The 16,699-nt window shown below is 41.9% G+C and overlaps 1 protein-coding gene across 1 annotated transcript in view; it reads right to left on the minus strand.

Moving 5' to 3' along the window:
• The window catches only part of LOC138416656 (PAK4-inhibitor INKA2-like), a 103,384-nt gene extending 92,178 nt beyond the window's left edge, over positions 1-11,206 (minus strand). The window contains exon 1 of the transcript XR_011247798.1: positions 10,521-11,206. The gene's annotated coding sequence lies outside the window, so the exon portion shown is untranslated. The remainder of the gene's footprint in view (positions 1-10,520) is intronic.
• Between the last annotated feature and the right edge of the window lie 5,493 nt (positions 11,207-16,699).

Consider the following 16,699-nt stretch of genomic DNA (forward strand, 5'->3'; position numbering starts at 1 on the left):
CTACTTTCACAAAGATTATCTCATTTATCTTCACAAAAACCCTGAAAATTTTTAAATGGGCATGGAAATGGGGGTAGAGCAGCAATCATCAGTCTGATATAAGCTGCACAGATCACATGAAACTGGAATTAGGTTTGTTCTCCCCGGATCTTCAAAATAGAAAAGAACCAAAGTATAAGGGTAAAGAGAGAGAGGGTAATTCCCTGGTGGTCCAGCGGTTAGGACTTCCTGCTTTCTCTGGCAAGGGCATGGGTTGGATCCCTGGCTGGGGAACTAAGATCTCACAGAGAGACAGAGAGAGAACATTAGACTCAACAGGATGAACTTTTAGAACAAAAACCAGTCTAAGGGAGGCCTCAGAAACAGCAAATTGACCAGGTCATTTCTATATAAAATCTTGGTGAAGTGTGCAATTCAGCAGGCATTTATTGAGCTTAGATTGTGCTAGACCTAAAGGTAGAATGGAGTTAAAGATGAACAAACCACATTCTTAGATATGGTTATGTCTGCATGCGAGGGGAGGGTTACCTGGTAATACCTGTAAAGATTTAAATTGCCTGCCTCCTAAAACCCAGAAATTTCATTTTATGCTATCTATATATATAAAAGAGGCATGTGTATAAGAATGATCTGTGGATGTTTCTTCAGTATCCTAAATTGGAAATGACCAATGTGTCAATTAATAGGGGATTGACTGGCTAAAGAAGCTAGAGTAATATATTCATATTAGAAAGTATCAGGAAGCAGTTTAGAAATAGAAAGTAGAAGACAACTTGAGAAAGCTACATGTAATAAAAGAATAAATTGCCAAAATATACAGTTGAATTGGAAAGGGAAGAAAAAGGTTGAAGGACCATCCATACAATATGATACAAATGAAATTTTTTAAAAGCTTCATATTTTTCATGGGCATATACAAATGTATGAAATATGCAGGAAAAGTTCTGAAGGAAAAGAAAAAAGTGATAACAATGTTCACTTCCAGGGACTGGGAAAAGGAATGGTGAAAGGATGCCTTCAGCCTTCTCTGTAATGTTCTAATTTTTTTTACAAGGCCAGTGAGTTTATGGATCATTCATTTAATTAAAATAATTGCTTTCATGTGTGTGCTAAGTTGCTTCAGTCGTGTCCGACTCTTTGCAACCCTATGGACCATAGCCCACCTGGCTCCTCTGTCCATGGGATTCTCCAGGCAAGAGTACTGGAATGAGTTGCCATTTTCCTACTCCAGGGGATCTTACTGATCCAGGGATCGAAACTGCATCTCTTACATCTCCTTCATTGGCAGGTGGGTTCTTTACCATTAGCACCACCTGGGAACCCCCATACTTACAAGCAAAAAAGAGAAGGCAGCATCCTTTCTCAGTAATGCTAAGAGATGCAAAAGCCATCTTTAGACTATGAGAAGAGCCACATACTAAGGATCGTGGAGCAAAAACATCTTCTGAGGAGTTTGGTACCTTGATTATATCCTAGCACTGCTGCATAGCCTGGGCAGTTACCTCTGACTTCTTCCTTTTGAAATTTTTTTTTAAGAGACATATTTCTTTGTTAGGTTGAATATTCTCTCTCTCTCTCTGTTTGAAAAAAAAAATTACTTATTTATTTGGCTGTGTTGGGTCTTAGTTGTGGCATGTGGGATCTAGTTCCCTGACCAAGGATCAAACCTGGGCCTCCTGGCATTGGGGGCGCAGAGTCTTAGCCACTGGAGCAGCATGGAAGTCTCACCACTGACTTCTTCTTATCTGAGAAAAATAAACCTCTTTCGGTCAAGTCCACAGTCAGGTCCCTTCCTGACAAATGTGATCTAACAATCACACAGGTCTCTAGAGAGGTTCATTTTGGGGAAAGAATAGAGATGCCAGAAAGGCCTTAGCCAAGTCTGGCTTTGAAAATGTAAAGAATTGCTCCTCCACTCCAAGGTCCCTTGGGACCACCAGGCCCAGAGCATGTGCCAGACACACCAGGAATCAGACGGAGCCACAGCCCTCAAAAACTCAGAGAAACATGGAATGGAGGGAGGGGGCTTGCACAGGGCTTCAAATCCCCCTAAGCAAACACACAGGGCAGGACAGTCTGCCAGAAAGCTGAGTGTCTGCAACTTGACTCCAGTGTTTACGGCCATAGATCCCACTCTACCCACAGCAGCAGCAAGGGTGGCAGGGGAAGGGCTGGGGCTTTGGCAGCTGTTTGTTTGAACCTGCCTGGGCAGCTCTCTGAACACTTATTTCAAAAGCAGGCAAGGGATGGGGACATTTCAGGAGTCCCCAAAAAGAATTTAGGAGAAGGGAAAAGAATAGCACACACCCTGGAAATGGATTGTGTTCCCCAAGGCAATATTTGTCCTTTCAGATGGGCCAAATCTCCCCTGATGGGATTTCCGTGAAACAGGAGGGAAGGGGGCAGGGCACAACCTTTAAAAGAATGACAGAACCATGCTGCTGCTGCTGCTGCTGCTAAGTCACTTCAGTCATGTCTGACTCTGTGCGACCCCAGAGATGGCAGCTCACCAGGCTCCCCCATCCCTGGGATTCTCCAGGCAAGAACACTGGCGTGGGTTGCCAGTTCCTTCTCCAGTGCATGAAAGTGGAAAGTGAAAGTGAAGCCGCTCAGTCGTGTCCATAGGACATGATAAAACACTGAGTCCAAGATGGCACAAGGTTCAACTTCCAGTGGACCTTGAGGCTCATTATATGTTCATTGTTATACACTTACAAACTAAAACTTAAAACTCAACATTCAAGATCGTCCCCTCACTTCCTGGCAAATAGAAGGGGAGAAAGAGGAAGCAGTGACAGACTTTATATTCTTGGGCTCCAAAATCACTGCAGATGGTGACTGCAGCCATGAAATTATAAGATGCTTGCTCCTTCAAAGAAAATCTATGGCAAATCTAGACAGCATATTAAAAAGCAAAGATATCCCTTTGCTAACAAAGGGCTTCCTAGTCAAAGCTATTGTTTTTTCATGTATAAATGTGAGAGTTGGACCATCAAGAAGGCTAAGTGCCAAAGAATTGATGTTTTTGACTTGTGGTGCTGAAGAAGACTCTTGAGAGTCCCTTGAACTGCAAGGTGATCAAACCAGTCAATCCTAAAGGAAATCAACCCTGAATATTCACTGGAAGGACTGATGCTAAAGCTGAAGCTCCAATACTTTGGCCACCTGATTTGAAAAGCCAACTCTTTGGAAAAGACCCTGATGCTGGGAAGTAGTGAAGGCAAAAGGAGAAGAGGGCAGCAGAGGATGAGATGGTTAGACAGCATCACCAACTCAATGGACATGAATATGAGCAAACTCTGGGAGATAGTGAAGGTCAGGGAAGCCTGGCATGATATAGTCCATGGGGCTGCAAAGAGTCAGACAGCCCTTAGCGACTGAACAACAAGCTAAATGGCACACCCACCAGTGCCATGACAGTTCTGAGGCCAACTATAAAAGGCCAAAAAATGGGCAGTGGCTCAATTCCTGGAACTGATACACAAAAGTTTGATCATAAGCATTTTTTTTACATGTGATACCTGCTCCAATACAAAAGCTGATATAGAATAAACCAGACTCTGGGTATTGCCCTCTCTCACATCATCTGGGATTTCAGCAAAGGTAACCATGATAGGGACTGGAGTTAGGAAACTAGGTTTCAAATCCTGGCTCTGCCTCTTAACTGCCTCTTAAGCAAATCACATCATTTCTTGGAACCTCAGTGTCTTCATCTGCTAAGTGAGAATAGTGTACCTGTCACCTAGAGCAGGAAGTGGCCACCCACTCCAGAATTCTTGCCAGGATAATCCCATGGACAGAAGAGCCTGGCAGGCTACAGTCCATGGGGTCACAAAGAGTCAGATGCAACTGAAGCCACTGAGCACACCTAGAGGAGCTGTGAGAATCAGATGAATGCCCGCTGAGAGCATGTGCACCCAGATCAAGCTTTGCATGAAGCTGGCCTTCATAGACTGTTGGTCACATCTGAATCTGGGGAGATGGGCAGCCCCACTCTCTGAGCTGAGTTCCTAGAGGGCCTTAGTGGCAGCATCTGGTTGAAAGAGAGCCCTGGGCTAGTTGATTTGAAGCTATATTTGCATAGCAAACACACTCTTTTTGTTTTGTTTTACTTAAAAACTCTATCATTTTATAACATAAAGTTCCCTATTAAGAAATTAATTTTAAACGTTTTCATCATAATGTAATACATTCTCACCTTACTAAACATTTTTAAATGTAGGAAAATCAACCATAGTTCTAGTATTTAATTTTAACATTTAACATATTTTTTCTAGTTTTTTTCAATGTGTGCTTTTTTTTTTTTTTTTTTTTTAACCGTGGTAAAGATGCTGGTAAAAACTAATTAGGTTCTATTTTCTCCTAGGACAAAATTTGTAAATATATATATGCTTATCTATAAATAAATATATATATGAGGTGAGATAGAGAGAGAAAGAGACAGGGAAAGAGAGGGAGAGAGGTTTATTTTAAGGAATTGGCTCAGGCAATTGCAGAGGCTTGGCGCATACAAAAGAGGTAGAGATTCAGAGAAGAGTTGCAGTTTGAGTCGCAACAGAATCCCTTCTTGCTCAGGGAGAATCACTCTTTTTTTCACTAAGTTCTTCAACAGATTAGATGAGGCCCATCCACATTGTTTCTCAAAGTCCATCAATTTATTTAATTTTATTTGGCCATGCCCCGAGACCTGTAGGATCTTAGTTCCCCAACCAGGAATCGAATCTGTGTCCCTTGAAGTGGCCACACAGAGTCCCAATCGCTGAACTGCCAGGAAATTCCCAAAGTCCATCAGTTTAAATGTTAACCTCATCCAAAAATACCTTCACAGAGGGACTTCCTTGGTGGTCCAGTGATTAAAAATCAGCCCTGCAATGCAGAGGATGTGGGTTCTATCCCTGGTCAGGAACTAAGATCCCACATGCCTCGGGGCTACTGAGCCCTAGAGCTCTAGAGCCCGTCCTCTAAGAAAGCCCACGCACCCCACTGAAGATCCAGCACAGCCAAGATTTTAAAAAAGAAAAAGATATAACACAAAAATGCCTTCGCAGAAACAGAAACCATGGGTAGGCACCATGGGCCAGCCTAGTTGACATATAAAATTAACCCTTTGTAAAACCTTTTTATAAGTGAAAGCCCTGAGGGTCGAATGAAGCTCTATATAAGCTGCTTCTCATACTATAAAGGTATTTGTGTAAAACTTTGTGGAAACCATAGCAGCTGTTGAACCCTGGGCAAGTTTAGCTTAATTCCAGGAAGAGTTTTATAACAGCTGTGGTAGTGTGTGTGGAGTGATTTTACTATCTGCAGTCAGCAAGCTCATTGCTTTTATTTAGATTATATGATGAAGACCGGAATACGTGGAGCTGATGGAAATTGGGGTAGGAGGTGCTTGCAGCACATGACTTTGCTAGTGAGGTCACGTGGCTTGAACAAACAAGGTGGGACAGTGATACCCTGATGGTGCTTCTTAAGGAGACAATGTTCTTGCGTGTTACTCTAGTTGGTGTCCTCTGGAAAGCCTGCCAGCCCAACCCTGCTGCTTTGACAAAGCTCCATCACCCTCAGGAGAAGGCTTGAGGCGGCCAAGGCAATAAAGGGAATTAAAATGCTGGCAAAGATAGAAAAAAACTTCAGGCCCAAGTCCCATTCCCAAAGAATGGGAGTTGGAACCATGAGCCTTGCTATTTCTGTCTTCTCGGAGATTACAGTGTACAGCTGGCAGGTATCTCTAACAAGAGAAATTTGTAGAGCATGAGAGCCAGTAGGTCATAGGGTCCAAGGAAGGCTCAGTCCCACCCCTGCCACACCTCCCAACACACCACCAGTTGCCTCCATCATCAGCAGCTTTAGTCATCTCCAGCCTAAGATAGAGGCTGTCCGGAAACTTAACTGGAAAGGCCAGTTGATTTAAATAGCTGTGGCATTCACAGCAGCTTTCCTGGCATAAGAAAGGAAACCCAAGCCGCAATAGATGATGTTCCCAGGGCACTACCTATGGTTGCAGGAACAGAAATGGAGGCTACTGAGCATTCGTTTGATACCGGCTGTGTTCCCTACTCGTGTGATTTGGCACGTCCACAGAGTGACCTTACTTAATCCTGAGGGCTGTGTATCATTGTAACCGTGTTGTAGGTGATGGAAAATCTCAGCAGGATTAAATGACTTGCCCAAAGGCAAGAAGATCAGACCTTGCTCCTTCACTGACTCAGTGCTGTAGACTTAGAGCCATGTGCTTAAAAAATGTAGGCACTTTTTTCCCCGGGAAAAGATGATAAACGCATACTTTTTTAAAAACTCCAAACTGTAGAGAAAAACAACCACAAACAATTCTCTCTTATCCCTGTCTCAAGTAAGTCACTATCAGTACTTGTAAATTTTACCAGGAATAGTCTATGAATATAAGCATATAAATGTATTTGGAAGTGTGTGTGTCTGCTTTTTGTGTGCACCCACCTTGCTTTTTCACTTGGTCCAGGGGACTTCCCTGGTGGTCCAGTGGCTAAGACACGATGCTCCCAGTGCAGGGGACATAGGTTCAATCCCTGGTCAGGGAACTAGATCCCACATGCTCAGTGTGGCTAAATAAACTTAATCAGAAGCTACTGTATAGCACAGGAAAGTCTGCTCAATGATCTGTGGTGACCTAAATGGGAAGGAAATCTAAAAAAGAAATGGATATGTGTGTGTGTGTATATATATATATAACTGATTCATTTTGCTGAACAGCAGAAACTAACACAACATTGTAAAGCAGCTATACTCCAATAAAAAATTAAAAAAAAAAAAAAAGAAAGTCTGCTGATTACAAGCCAGGAGTTCTAGAGAGAACAGTGGAGAGGTCAATTGTGGGGAAGGGAGGAATAAGTTGGTCCACGTTAGGGGATATGTAGAATAGCAGGGATATGAGAGGCCCTGTGATAAAGGCTGAGGTTTAGAGCTCTGGCTGGATTGGGAAAAATAGGGATGGGGACTTGATAGAATTAGTATTGGGTGATCCATTCAAAATGCAGTCCAGATTATTATTCCTAATTCCTGAGTAAGGAGACTAGGCTTTGTAGCAACAAGCTCCTTGGGCAGCTTGGGGTATTATGAGTCCCACTTTACAAGTATATTGACTTACTCTTGACGAACTTAAGTAAATTGATGCCAGATGGAGAATGAGCTAGATCCTTTGAGTCCAGAATCAGGAGTTGGCCCACACTCTGAAGCTAAGAGGTGTTTCCTAAATTTGATTGAGCAGAATTATATGGGATGGCTCTTTTTTTTTTTTTTTTTTTTGCTGTGCTGAGTCTTAGTTGTGGCAGGTGGGATCTTTAGTTGCAGCATATGGGATCTAGTTCCCTGACCAGGGATAGAACCCGGGCTTCCTGCACTGAGAGTGCAGTGTGTTAGCCACTGGACCACCAGGGAAGTCCTTGGGATGGTTCTTAAAAATATGTACTCATTCTCTCCCTCCTCTGGAGGTGGGCATCCCTGATTCTGCAAGTTTCTAATTTACCCCATTACCGAAGTTGTAGAAAGAAGATGGTGCTGGGAACACAGAACTCTTCGGTTCGTTTGGAATTGTAGAGGACCATCTTTTATATACATGATTGTGATGTTTGAAGAAAAGGTAGAGGGGAAGTGAAAGCTTAGTACTAGTTTAGTCTAATATATCCCTACCAGTTAAAAACAAACAGCATACAAATAAGTCCATTGCATTTTAAAAGCAAAAATTATATGGTCAAGAAATACACTAACTCTATGGCTTCCCTGGTAGCTCAGATGGTAGAGTATCCACCTGCAGTGCAGGAGAGCCAGGTTCAATCCCTGGGTTGGGAAGATCCCCTGGAGACGGAAATGGCTATGCACTCCAGTATATGGAGAACCCCATGGACAGAGGAGCCTGGTGGGCCACAGTCCATGAGTCAGACACGACTGAGACACGCGAAAAGTCAGACATGCAAAGAATCAGACACACAAAGAGTCAGACACGACTGAGCAATTAAGCACAAAGGCGAAATAGGTTGCCTCTTAGGTTGCTAGTACGTACTTAGGTGTGAAGAGCCCAGGAAACTGAGAATCATAGTGGAAAGTTCAAGTTGGTCGTTTTTCATCTTCTTTCGTCTGGTCATTTTAGCCCTTGTGGCAGTTCTTTCAGAATATGATAGAGTCTGGACTTCCCTGGCGAGTCTAGTGTTGAGAGTCATGCTGGCCAGTGCAGGGGACATGGCTTTGATCCCTGGTCTAGAAGGATTGCATGTGTCACAGCCACTGAACCCACCCACCTAGAACCCGTGCTCTGCAACGAGAGAGGCCACTGCAGTGAGAAGCCCGTGTGCAGCGATGAAGACTCAGCACAGAGACATACACACGTACATATATAATTTTTTTAAAGAATATAATAGAATACTTATCGTTACACTTAGTCTTCTCATATCACAAAAGAAAAGTGATAAGGAAATTATGTCAAATGGATTTGACATACAGGTATCCCCCGCTTTTCAGAATTTCACCTTATTCTGGGTTCCTTTATGCCCCTTTGATTTCAGGAAAGACCTAAAGACCTAGTACTTGTTTTGGTAACAAATCCAAAGAGGATTTTTGCTTTTACAAAAAAAGTCAAAAATTGAGAGTACGTTCAGTGTTTGTTTTGCAGGAGACTTTGTAGAAACAGCAGGTGCCGCCCACCCCCTCCCCCGACCCAAGCTGAGTGGCAGTGCCAGGCTCCTTCCCAGGGAGCCACACTCCTCATCTCAGCATCAAGCCGCTGCACCCCTTCTGCCTGTGTTATTTTTGTTTAAACTTTTTAATTTATATTGGAGCACGCTGTGATAGTTTCAGGTCCACAGCACCGTGACCCAGCCATACATATACATGAATCCGTTCTCCCCCCGATTCCCCTCCCATCTAGGCTACCACATAACATTGAGCAGATTACCCTGTGCTAAACAGTATGTCCTTGTTGGTTACGTATTTAAATTTTTAGATTTTTTTAAATTCATTTATTTTTGGCTGCATTGGGGGTCTGTTGCTGCCGGGGCTACACTCTATTGGGGCTTCTCACCTGTGGCAGAGCACGGGCTCCAGAGTGCGCAGGCTTCAGCAGCTGTGGCTCATAGGCTTAGCTACTCTGCAGCATGCGGAATCTTCCCTTACCAGGGATCAAACCCATGTCCCCTGCATTGGCAGGCAGATTCTTAACCACTGGACCACCAGGGAAGTCCTGGTTATCCATTTTAAATATAACAATGTGTACATGTCTAACCCAAACTCTCTTAACCATCCCTTCCCTCCACAAGCCACCATGGTTTCGAACTGTGTCTATGAGCACTTATGCTTTATCTCAGTTTACTCTGTGCCTCCATTAGCAAGATGTGTAGCGAGAGGATCGCTTCTTTGATTTACGCCATTTCGACTTAGGAGACGTTTCAGAGGAACACGCCGAGGAACCGAGCAGTCAAACTTAACCTGAGTTAGAAACGTTCCGTTTCTGAAACATAAAGACAAAAGGAGGAGGAGCCAAGGACACAAAATAAAACTGGCCACATCGCAAAAAGTTAAAACGAGAGAAAGGGGTCTGTTGCACTTGTAAGTAACTGAAATTAATGTACGACAATGCCACGTTGCTCAGGTTACAAAGCGCTTTCACATTTACTATGTCCCCGAAGCGGTAGTGGTAGGCTCAGGACAGTTATCACTGCCATTGCCATTTTAAGGATGACATACCGCAGAGTTCCAGGAATCTGTGGGACTGGACTGCCTGGGATCAGATCCTAACTGCTTTTACTCATGTGTGGCCTTTGGCAAGAGGCTTAATCTTTATGTGCCTCAGCTTTGTCTGTAAAATGGAAATAACAATAGTAACTGTAGCTCATAGGATTCTTGTGGAGTTAAATGGATCAACAGCACCTAGCAGAGCGAGGCCCAAGAGGGAGGGGATATATGTATACATAGAGCTGATTCACGTTGTTGTACAGCAAAAACTAACACAGCATTGTAAAATAACTATTGTAATAAAAACAAACAAAAAACCCCCAAACAAACAAAAAACAGCACCTAGTCTGCAGTAATTACTGAGGCCAGGAGGAGAATTTAAAAAAATTAAAAAAACTTTACATGTAGCCTTTTATTATAGATTTTTGTTTATACTGTTTTTAAAGCACATGCCTAAAAGATAAAGGAATATAAATGAGTAACAGCTCTATTAAGAATTCACCAACTCATTCAACGCTTATTGAGTATCTACTAGGAACTTGGATAGATATCAGGAGGTGCCAAAGATAGGGTAGAGAACTCTGAATTTACACACATAAAATGTTGTTTTATTTCATCTGTTTTAATTAAATGAAATCTGAAGCCAATAGTAGTGATACTGAGATGCCCTGGTACCTCCAGCAACCTCATACTCCCCATCAGAATCTCTACTCAGCCATTCCAAATAGATTTACAAGCTAAGTAAAAGGTGTCCTTGCTCTGCAGACACATCTCCAGGGTGAGTCGCCTGGCTGCACTGACAACGCAAAAGCTGCCCTACTCACCTCCTCTCAGCGGTGCCCTTGGTGCAATCCAAGCCTGGGTTGCTGGGTCCCTGGCGCTGCCCAGAGCTGGAAAGAAATTCAGAAGAATTACCTGGTGCCCAGCTGCTGCTGCTAAGTCACTTCAGTCGTGTCTGACTCTGTGCGACCCCACAGACGGCAGCCCACCAGGCTCCCCCATCCCTGGGATTCTCCAGGCAAGAACACTGGAGTGGGTTGTCATTTCCTTCTCCAATGCATGAAAGTGAAAAGTGAAAGTGAATTCGCTCAGTCGTGCCCAACCCTCGGCGACCCCATGGACTGCAGCCTTCCAGGCTCCTGCGTCCATGGGATTATCCAGGCAAGAGTACTGGAGTGGGGTGCCATTGCCTTCTCCTCTGGTGCCCAGAACAGAAGGAAAAAGTTGCAAGCAGCTGATGCAGGTGATGTCAATGCTTGCAGTCCCTGGAAGCACATGACCAGCTCACTGCTCTGGCCCAGCCTCTTCAGGTGAATCCTGTCTCCTTCCTGGGCCCTAAAACAATATCCATGTCTCTTCTGTCTTGAAGAGTACTTCCTTTAAATCTTTTCAGACGTTCCCTTCCTTGGGGAGCCCCCTGTGCCCATTCCCTGCAAGATTTAAAGTGTTTGGGCTTTCACTTGAGGACTGCTAGGCTTCCAGCAGCTTCAGATTTCCACCCAGCTTCAGTTTCCACCCAGCAACCCAACCTTCCCCTGAGGCAAAAATCCCAGCTCACCACCTGCCAAGCGGTGGGGCCAGCTGGGGGTGGGGGAGGGGAGGGCTACCTGCTAAAGTGCTCTTGGAACCTCTGTCAGTAACCTTAGCATGATAGAAGTCAGGATACTGTACACTGGGTGATTGCTGCCCTAAGTTTTTAAGACACAAATTTTGGTAGTGAGACTGGTAAGCTTTTTTTCTTTTAAATTTATTCTCAGTCGGAGGATAATTGCTTTACAATGCTGTGTTGGTTTCTGCCGTACAGCAACGAGACTGGTAAGCATTTTTTTTAAAATAAGAATAGACATAAAATCTGTAAACATCTAAGTCCCTGCTATGTGCTAAAGGCCATGCTTGAAGCTAGAACAGACCAGAGACCAGAAACTACACAATTCCTCTTCTCAGAGTTAAGTGGGGAGAGAGGCGTTGAATAAGTTAATTTAGAAATCAAACACTCTATTGTTTAGAATTACACGTGTGCCAAGCCGTAAAGTGAAGCAAAGGACTGAGTAATGTGAAATTCAGGCTGTGATTACTTCTGTGGAGAGGGAAGATAAAGCAATGTGGGGTGGGGAGGCTGTACCGGGAGGGCTACATTTTTTTTTTCCCCAAATCCTTTTTTTTTTTTTTTTAACTTTTCATTTTATGTTGGAGTATAGCTGATTAACAATGTTGTGTGACAGTTTCAGATGAACAGGGAAGGGACTCAATCGTACATACACATTTATTCATTTTCCCCTACTCCCTTCCCATCCAGGCTGCCACATAACACTGAGCAGAGTTTCATGTGCCGTACAGTAGGTCCTGGTGGGTTATTCATTTTAGATATAGCAGTGTGTACAGACAACCGTAAGTTCATTCTCTAACTCTGAGTCTCTTTTTGTTTTGTAAGTTCAATTGTAGCATTTCTTTTTAGATTCCACATATGCTGCTGCTACTGCTGCTGCTAAGTCGCTTCAGTCATGTCCGACTCTGTGCGACCCCATAGACAGCAGCCCACCAGGCTCCCCCGTCCCTGAGATTCTCCAGGCAAGAACACTGGAGTGGGTTGCCAGTTCCTTCTCCAATGCATGAAAGGGAAAAGTGAAAGTGAAGTCGCTCAGTCGTGTCCAACTCTTAGTAACCCCATGATTTTCCAGGCAAGAGTATCCATGGACAGAGGAGCATGGTAGGCTGCAGATTCCACATATAGGGGATGTTATATGATATTTCTCCTTCTCTGTCTGACTAATTTCATTCAATATGACAATCCCTAGTTTCATCCATGTTGCTGCAAATGGCATTATTTCATTCTTTTTAACGGCTGAGTAATATTCCATTGTATGTATGTATCACATCTTCTTTATCCGTTTCTCTGCTGATGGACATTTAGGTTACTTCCATGTTTGGGCTGTTGTAAACAGTGCTCCAATGAACATTGGGCTGCATGTATCCTTTCAGATCATGTTTTCCTCCAGATATATACCCATGAGTGGGCTTGTAGGGTCATGTGGTAGCTCTATTTTTAGTTTTTGAAGGAACCTTCGTATGTTCTCCATAGAACTATACCAATTTACATTCCCACCAGTGGTGTAGGAAGGTTCCCTTCTCTCCCCATCCTTTTTAGCATTTATTGTTTGTGGATTTTTTGATAATAGCCATTCTGACTGGTATGAGGTAGTATCTCATTGTAGTTTTGATTTTGCATTTCTCTAATAATTAGCCATGGTGAACATCTTTTCATGTGCCTCTTGGCCATCTGTATGTATTCTTCAAAGAAATGTCCATTTAGGTCTTTGCCCGTTTTTTGAGTGGGTTGTTTGTTTTGATGCTGTTAAGCATCAAAAAGCATGAGCTGTTTGTATTAATAAATTTTGGAGACTAATCCCTTGTCCATCACATCATTTGCAAATATTTTCTCCCAACCTGTGGGTTGTCTTTTCATTTTGTATATTGTTTCCTTTGGTTTGCAAACGTTTTTGAGTTTAAGCATGTCCCATTTGTTTATTTTTACTTTTATTTCCATTATTCTAGGACACAGATTTTTTTTAAAAAAGGTATTGCTGTGATTTATGTCAGAGAATATTCTGCCTTTGTTTTCCTTTAGAAGTTTTATAGTGTCTGGTTTCACATTTAGGTCTTTAATCCATTTTGAGCTTATTTTTCTGTACTGTGTTAAAGAATAATCTAGTTTCTTTTTTTTTTTTTTCACTTGTACCTGTCTAGTTTTCCCAGCACCATTTGTTGAAGAGACTGTCTTTCCAACATTGTGTAGTTTTGACTCCTTTTCATAGCTTAATTCACCATAGGTATGATGGGTTTATTTCTGGGTTTTCTATCCTGTTCCATTGATCTATATTTCTATTTTTGAGTAAGTACCATACTGTTTTGATGACTGTAACTTTGTAGTATGGTCTGAAGTCAGGGAGCCTGATTCTTCCAGCTCTGTTTTGCTTTCTCAAAATTGATTTGGCTATTCAGGGTCTTTTGTTATCTCCATAAAAATTTTCAGATTTTTTTGTTCTAGTTCTGTGAAAAAATGCCATTGGTAATTTTTAGGGACTGCATTAAATCTGTAGATTGCCTTGGATGATATAGCATTTTGATAATATTGATTCTTCCAGTCCACAAACATGGTATATCTTTCCATTTGTTTGTGTCTTCTTTGATTTATTTCATCAGCATCTTACAGTTTTTGGAGTACAGGTCTTTTGTCTCTCTAGTTAAGTTTATTCCTAGGTATTTTATTCTTTTGATGTGATGGTAAATGGAATTGTTTCTTGAATTTCTCTTTATGATCTTTCTTTGTTAGTGTAGAGAAATGCAACAAGTTTCTGTGTATTAACTTTGTAACTTACAACTTTACCATTTTCATTGATGAGCTCTAGTAGTTTTCTGGTAGATCTTTTTTTTTTTTTTTCTGGTATATCTTTAGAATCTTCTGTATATAGTATCATGTCATTTACAAACAGTGACAGTTTAACTTCTTTTCCAAGGATTCCCTTTACTTCTTTTTCTTCTCTGATCACTATAGCTAGGACTTCCAAAACTATGCTGAATAAATGTGCCAAGAGTGGACATCTTGTTCTTGCTCCTGGTCTTAGAGGAAGTGCTTTCAGCTTTTCACCATTGAGTAGGATGTTAGCTGTAGGTTTGTCATATATGGCCTTTATTATATTGAGGTAAGTTCCCTCTATGCCTACTTTCTGGAGAGTTTTTATCATAAATTGATGCTAAATTGTGTCAAAAGCTTTTACTGCATCTACTGAGATGATCATATCATTTTTACTTTTCAATTTGTTGATGTGGTATATCATGTTTGTTGATTAGTGGATATTGAAAACTCCTTGCATCCCTGGGATGAATCCCACTTGATCATGTTGTTGTTGTTCAGTCTCTAAGATGGATCCAACTCTTTGCAGCCTCATGGACTGCAGCACACCAGGTTGCTCTGTCCTCCGCTATCTCTTGGAGTTTGAGAAAATTTATGTCCATTGGGTCAGTGATGCTATCTAACCATCTCTTCCTTTTCCTTTAGTCTTTCCCAGCATCAGGATCTTTTCCAACGAGTCAGCTTTTTGCTTCAGGTGGCTAAATTATTGGAGCTTCAGCTTCAGCATCAGTCCTTCCAGTGAATGTTTGGGATTGATTTCCTCTAGGTTTTATCTTCAGAGAAGGCAATGGCACCCCACTCCAATACTCTTGCATGGCAAATCCCATGGACAGAGGAGCCTGGTGGGCTGCAGTCCATGGGGTTGTTAGGAGTCAGACACGACTGAGCGACTTCACTTTCACTTTTCCCTTTCATGCATTGGAGAAGGAAATGGCAACCCACTCCAGTGTTCTTGCCTGGAGAATCCCAGGAATGGGGGAGCCTGGTGGGCTGCTGTCTCTGGAGTGGCACAGAGTTAGACACGACTGAAGCAACTTAGCAGGTTTGATCTTGCAGGTCAAGGGATGCTCAGGAGTCTTCTTTAGAACCACAATTCAAAAGCATCAGTTCTTCAGTTCTCAGCCTTCTTTATGGTGCAGCTCTCACATCCATACAACTACTGGAAAAACCATAGCTTTGGCTATGCAGACCTTTGTAGGCAAAGTGATATCTCTGACTTTTAATATGCTGTCTAGGTTTATCATAGATTTTTTCCCAAGAAACAAGCATCTTTTAATTTCATGACTACAGTCACTGTCTGCAGTGATTTTGGAGCCTAAGAAAATAAAATCTGTCACTGCTTCCACTCTTTCCTCTTCTATTTGCCAAGAAATGATGGAGCCAGACGCCATGGTCTTAGTTTTTTGAATGTTGAGTTTTAAGCCAGCTTTTTAATTCTCCTCTTTCACCCTCATCAAGAGGCTCTTTAATTCCTCTTCACTCTCTGCCATTAGAGTGGTAATATCTGCATATCTGAGATTGCTGGATATTTTTCCTGACAATCTTGATTCCAGTCTGGCATTGTACATGGTGTACTCAGCATATAAGTTAAATAAGCATGGTGGCAATATATAACCTTGTTGTACTCCTTTCTCAATTTGGAGCCAGTCCGTTGTTCCATGTCTGATTTTAAATGTTGCTTCTTGACCCACATACAGGTTTCTCAAGAGACAGGTAAGGTGGTCTGGTACTCCATCTATTTAAGAATTTTTCATGGTTTGTTATGATTCATACAGTGAAAGGCTTAATCATGGTATATGATTTTTTAATGTGTTGTTAGATTTGAATTGCTAGTATTTTGTTGAGGATTTTTACATCTATGTTCATTAGTGATATTGGCCTGTAATTTTCTTTTTTTGTGGTATCTTTGTCTGGTTTTGGTATCAGAGTGAGGACAGTCTTATAGACTGAGTTTGGAAGTTTTCCTTCCTCTGCAATTTTTTTGTAATAGTTTCAGAAGGATAGGTGTTAACTCTTCCCTAAATGTTTGATAGAATTCGCCTGTGAGGTCATCAGGTCCTGGACTTTTGTTTGTTGGGAGTTTTTAAATCACAGTTTCAATTTCAGTGCTTGTGACTGGTCTATTAATATTTTCTCTTTCTTCCTGTTTCAGTCTTGGGAGACTACCTTTCTAAGAATTAAACAATTTCTTGAGACTGGTAAGCTTTTTAATGCTAACAAAATTTTAGAAAAGTCATGAAAGCAAATTATCATGTGGTAATTAGAAACAAAAGGTCTGATCACAACAAATAGACTAAGAGCAAGTCATGGCAACCTGGCTGCTTTTCTTTTCTTTTCTTTCTTTCTTCCTTCCTTTATTTTCTTCTTCTTTTTTTTTAATAGTGTCATTAAACTAGTAGGTAAGGGCAAAATTTGTCTTGATTCCAGTAAGAAAAAAGTCTCTTGTGAGTAAACTAAACAAAATGAAAATAATGTAAACTGGACAAATGAAAGTTAGATGGATCGGTATCTGGTGGAACAATGAATATTCAGAGTGTTAATTGATGAATTGATTCCAACCTGAAAGGAAGATTTTTCATAGTTTTGCAGCGA

The sequence above is a fragment of the Ovis canadensis genome, chromosome 12 (genome assembly GCF_042477335.2).
Source record: "Ovis canadensis isolate MfBH-ARS-UI-01 breed Bighorn chromosome 12, ARS-UI_OviCan_v2, whole genome shotgun sequence".
In the NCBI taxonomy this organism is placed as follows: Eukaryota; Metazoa; Chordata; class Mammalia; order Artiodactyla; family Bovidae; genus Ovis; species Ovis canadensis.